Source organism: Chiloscyllium punctatum, unplaced genomic scaffold (assembly GCF_047496795.1).
Source record: "Chiloscyllium punctatum isolate Juve2018m unplaced genomic scaffold, sChiPun1.3 scaffold_156, whole genome shotgun sequence".
In the NCBI taxonomy this organism is placed as follows: Eukaryota; Metazoa; Chordata; class Chondrichthyes; order Orectolobiformes; family Hemiscylliidae; genus Chiloscyllium; species Chiloscyllium punctatum.
In genome coordinates, this window is record NW_027309890.1 from 649797 (window position 1) to 655441 (window position 5645).

Consider the following 5645-nt stretch of genomic DNA (forward strand, 5'->3'; position numbering starts at 1 on the left):
GTTAGCACCTCTTCCGGAGTGGGGGTGGGGTGAGGTAATTACCTTTTGACTTCTGTTACTATGTTCAGAAACTGCCTTTTCGATTGACTTGAACAGAAACTGCATTTCCAATAAGCACCATGGAAGTTAGCAAAATTTATTGAATCGCTTCTCGTCGATTGCCGCACAGGTTTCCGACTCAGTTGGTATCCACGTGGCTCATGTCCAGGAGTGAACATCTCTGCAGCAAATTGCACGGTTAAAGTAAAAGGCACGGAAAGTGGCATCTCGAACCGGCCCCGAGGTCAGAGCATGCTCACAATGTGATCTGTCGTTCTCGGATTGTAATGCGACCTCCGGTTTTAGGGTGGAGAACATTCTTTGGGACCCTTCTTCTGCAAAACAGACACAGTGACTGAATAAATGCTGCACGGTTTGATGTGGAACACGGCCTGCTCAGCTTTGTGCATTTTCCCTGTAGTCAGGTGTGTTTCGTGTTCCGTGTAAACGTGAAAGTCGTCCTGTTTCGAGCAATGTGTGAAATCATTTAGCAAAGCAAGAATCGAAATTGTAGTAATGTCTAGCAGCTCATGGTTATTTGACCGAAGTGTCCAAGTGTCTCTGCTGTCAAGATCGCGTTCGCCTCCCGCGCGGAAAATCGCAAACAGCTCTGCTGTTCCAAAGCGATTTGTGCTTTTACTGGAACCGAATGGAGACTATTATTTCATCGCTGTTGTGAAACAAAGTCCTGCGGTGACTCGACTCGTCGTTATTTGGTTTTTTGTCCAATGGGAAAATCGTTCCAATGAATTTCGGTGTCATATGTTATTGAATTTCTCCCATTTCCTTCATTTCCGTCCTGGAGACATCAGAAGGAAAAGGTAATCTAATCGAGACTGTGATTGGTGAAATTCACTTTTTATGGCCCGTTCTTATGATGTTCTTTCTATCTCTCTTTTCAGCATTGTCTGGAAAGTGGTGGTGCACTAACGCTGCAGTATGTTTGAAAGAGTAGTTTGGAATTGCCCTGTTGTTAGTTGTGAGATTACTTTATGACTCATGCCCTCGGACTGTGACACATTTAGCATTCATGCATCTCTCTGTCTGAAAATCCATTCGGCATGCCAGTTTTGTTTGTGTTCCGTGAAAAATGCTTTCTGTTTTGCGATTCGCTCAGCACATTACGAGTTAACAGGGTTTCTGAGGTAACTTCGAGCAGCAAAACTCCTCAATTGAGGTCTGGGAAAATTTCACGGAGTATGGTCAGTCGGGGCAAAATTAAGGAAGTCGTTCGTATCTGCAGTGTTTCACAATACTACCTTTCCCGTGAGCAGTCGAACAGACTAAACGATTGTGCCACAGACTGCGATGGAAAACTCCGCTAAAAAGTAATCCTTTAAAGCCAGTGTTAGCAACAAGACGTTATGGGGGTACACGGCGTGGAAACAGATATTTAGGTGTATCTCATCCATGCTCACCACATAACCAAAATTAAACAAGTCCCGTTCCCCAGCATTTGGCCCCAATCCCTCTAAACCCATCCTGTCCAGAAACTCATCCGATTACCTTTGCAATTTTCTGAGTGTAATAGCCTCCTCCACTTCCTCTGGGAGCTCATTCCATACACGCACAACCTTCTGTGTGGGAAATGTGCCTCAGGTCGTTTGTCAATTTCAGCCCACTCACCTTAAACCTATGCTCTCGAGTTTTCAACTCACCCCAATTTGGGTAAAACACAGAAATACTCAGTTTACAACCCTTCCATAAGATCATATCGCAGCCGTTACGCTGCAGGGAAAGTCGTCCCAGCTTATTCCACCTCGCCCTACGGTCCAAACATTGACGAAATCATTGTCTATATATTGTCATCAATTTCACGTGTCTTTTTTAACGTTTTCAAGATGTCAATTACGCTGGACAACAACGAGCAATTGGAAACAGAAAGGTGAAACGGAGAATGGCTTCAACTTTCAGTGCTGGATGCCACTGCGCCGCAGGGCGGCGACCGCGGCTGGTTTCTGTAGTGTAGTGGTCATCACGTTCGCCTAACACGCGAAAGGTCCCCAGTTCGAAACTGGGCAGAAACTGCTTTGTTCGTCAACTGCGGCCTTTTACATGGACAAGAACGGAGCTTTCTTGCTTGCTTTCCCATCTGCAAACCTGCCTTCGAATTTGCTTGAAAGAATCTGCTCTCGTAGTGAAATGTAAGGCAACTCCATTTAATTACTGTGTAAAGCATTATAAAGTTTTTCTCCAACCTGGTTCTGATGCATATGCCATTCTGTTTGAGAGTGTCCTTGCCGCGTTCTGATCCTTCCACGAAAAGCAGTACCGCATTTGCATTCCTTGCGTAGGCGGACCGGTTCAAAGGCAGGTCACAGCGCACCACGGATTCCTGAACTTGTCTGTCTGTCAAATGTACCCCAAAGTCGTCTCTGAAAGGCCTCATTTGGAAGCTGTCTGTCGTTATTCAACGCGCGAGAGTTGGTACCAGATTCCTGAATCATATTTTGGGGCAGTTCGCACGTTAGTGGCTCATTCAATCAGCAACAGCAATGAAATAATTTACACTCTCAGAGGAACCTTTGAACCTGTGCTTTCATAGCGCCGCTAATATTAAGGTGCGCCCCGAGATCTAAGCCATGTTGGAACTGAAACGGAGGAATCGACAGAGAGGCTACAGAATGACATCGCATCCATTTGGTTTTCTTTAAATCACTGACGAGCAGGAAAATGTAAAAGGGGAGAGCGAGTGGGGAAGTGAGGCGGTTGCAGCTCTGGTAAAAGTCCTTCTTTGTGATTCACTCCGCAAACAGAGACTTGAAGGTGACTCAGAGGCGTGTGAGCTCTTCACATCGAGATCAGAAAGCACTCAAGGGCAGTTAGCACCTCTTCCGGAGTGGGGGTGGGGTGAGGTAATTACCTTTTGACTTCTGTTACTATGTTCAGAAACTGCCTTTTCGATTGACTTGAACAGAAACTGCATTTCCAATAAGCACCATGGAAGTTAGCAAAATTTATTGAATCGCTTCTCGTCGATTGCCGCACAGGTTTCCGACTCAGTTGGTATCCACGTGGCTCATGTCCAGGAGTGAACATCTCTGCAGCAAATTGCACGGTTAAAGTAAAAGGCACGGAAAGTGGCATCTCGAACCGGCCCCGAGGTCAGAGCATGCTCACAATGTGATCTGTCGTTCTCGGATTGTAATGCGACCTCCGGTTTTAGGGTGGAGAACATTCTTTGGGACCCTTCTTCTGCAAAACAGACACAGTGACTGAATAAATGCTGCACGGTTTGATGTGGAACACGGCCTGCTCAGCTTTGTGCATTTTCCCTGTAGTCAGGTGTGTTTCGTGTTCCGTGTAAACGTGAAAGTCGTCCTGTTTCGAGCAATGTGTGAAATCATTTAGCAAAGCAAGAATCGAAATTGTAGTAATGTCTAGCAGCTCATGGTTATTTGACCGAAGTGTCCAAGTGTCTCTGCTGTCAAGATCGCGTTCGCCTCCCGCGCGGAAAATCGCAAACAGCTCTGCTGTTCCAAAGCGATTTGTGCTTTTACTGGAACCGAATGGAGACTATTATTTCATCGCTGTTGTGAAACAAAGTCCTGCGGTGACTCGACTCGTCGTTATTTGGTTTTTTGTCCAATGGGAAAATCGTTCCAATGAATTTCGGTGTCATATGTTATTGAATTTCTCCCATTTCCTTCATTTCCGTCCTGGAGACATCAGAAGGAAAAGGTAATCTAATCGAGACTGTGATTGGTGAAATTCACTTTTTATGGCCCGTTCTTATGATGTTCTTTCTATCTCTCTTTTCAGCATTGTCTGGAAAGTGGTGGTGCACTAACGCTGCAGTATGTTTGAAAGAGTAGTTTGGAATTGCCCTGTTGTTAGTTGTGAGATTACTTTATGACTCATGCCCTCGGACTGTGACACATTTAGCATTCATGCATCTCTCTGTCTGAAAATGCATTCGGCATGCCAGTTTTGTTTGTGTTCCGTGAAAAATGCTTTCTGTTTTGCGATTCGCTCAGCACATTACGAGTTAACAGGGTTTCTGAGGTAACTTCGAGCAGCAAAACTCCTCAATTGAGGTCTGGGAAAATTTCACGGAGTATGGTCAGTCGGGGCAAAATTAAGGAAGTCGTTCGTATCTGCAGTGTTTCACAATACTACCTTTCCCGTGAGCAGTCGAACAGACTAAACGATTGTGCCACAGACTGCGATGGAAAACTCCGCTAAAAAGTAATCCTTTAAAGCCAGTGTTAGCAACAAGACGTTATGGGGGTACACGGCGTGGAAACAGATATTTAGGTGTATCTCATCCATGCTCACCACATAACCAAAATTAAACAAGTCCCGTTCCCCAGCATTTGGCCCCAATCCCTCTAAACCCATCCTGTCCAGAAACTCATCCGATTACCTTTGCAATTTTCTGAGTGTAATAGCCTCCTCCACTTCCTCTGGGAGCTCATTCCATACACGCACAACCTTCTGTGTGGGAAATGTGCCTCAGGTCGTTTGTCAATTTCAGCCCACTCACCTTAAACCTATGCTCTCGAGTTTTCAACTCACCCCAATTTGGGTAAAACACAGAAATACTCAGTTTACAACCCTTCCATAAGATCATATCGCAGCCGTTACGCTGCAGGGAAAGTCGTCCCAGCTTATTCCACCTCGCCCTACGGTCCAAACATTGACGAAATCATTGTCTATATATTGTCATCAATTTCACGTGTCTTTTTTAACGTTTTCAAGATGTCAATTACGCTGGACAACAACGAGCAATTGGAAACAGAAAGGTGAAACGGAGAATGGCTTCAACTTTCAGTGCTGGATGCCACTGCGCCGCAGGGCGGCGACCGCGGCTGGTTTCTGTAGTGTAGTGGTCATCACGTTCGCCTAACACGCGAAAGGTCCCCAGTTCGAAACTGGGCAGAAACTGCTTTGTTCGTCAACTGCGGCCTTTTACATGGACAAGAACGGAGCTTTCTTGCTTGCTTTCCCATCTGCAAACCTGCCTTCGAATTTGCTTGAAAGAATCTGCTCTCGTAGTGAAATGTAAGGCAACTCCATTTAATTACTGTGTAAAGCATTATAAAGTTTTTCTCCAACCTGGTTCTGATGCATATGCCATTCTGTTTGAGAGTGTCCTTGCCGCGTTCTGATCCTTCCACGAAAAGCAGTACCGCATTTGCATTCCTTGCGTAGGCGGACCGGTTCAAAGGCAGGTCACAGCGCACCACGGATTCCTGAACTTGTCTGTCTGTCAAATGTACCCCAAAGTCGTCTCTGAAAGGCCTCATTTGGAAGCTGTCTGTCGTTATTCAACGCGCGAGAGTTGGTACCAGATTCCTGAATCATATTTTGGGGCAGTTCGCACGTTAGTGGCTCATTCAATCAGCAACAGCAATGAAATAATTTACACTCTCAGAGGAACCTTTGAACCTGTGCTTTCATAGCGCCGCTAATATTAAGGTGCGCCCCGAGATCTAAGCCATGTTGGAACTGAAACGGAGGAATCGACAGAGAGGCTACAGAATGACATCGCATCCATTTGGTTTTCTTTAAATCACTGACGAGCAGGAAAATGTAAAAGGGGAGAGCGAGTGGGGAAGTGAGGCGGTTGCAGCTCTGGTAAAAGTCCTTCTTTGTGATTCACT

The 5645-nt window shown here is 45.6% G+C and overlaps 2 non-coding genes across 2 annotated transcripts; both read left to right on the forward strand.

Moving 5' to 3' along the window:
* Window positions 1–1993: 1993 nt before the first annotated feature.
* trnav-aac (transfer RNA valine (anticodon AAC)) lies at window positions 1994–2066 on the forward strand. The gene has a single exon. It is a non-coding gene; the product is annotated as a tRNA-Val (tRNA).
* A 2787-nt stretch (window positions 2067–4853) lies between these two features.
* trnav-aac (transfer RNA valine (anticodon AAC)) lies at window positions 4854–4926 on the forward strand. Its single transcript has one exon. It is a non-coding gene; the product is annotated as a tRNA-Val (tRNA).
* The last annotated feature ends 719 nt before the right edge of the window (window positions 4927–5645 follow it).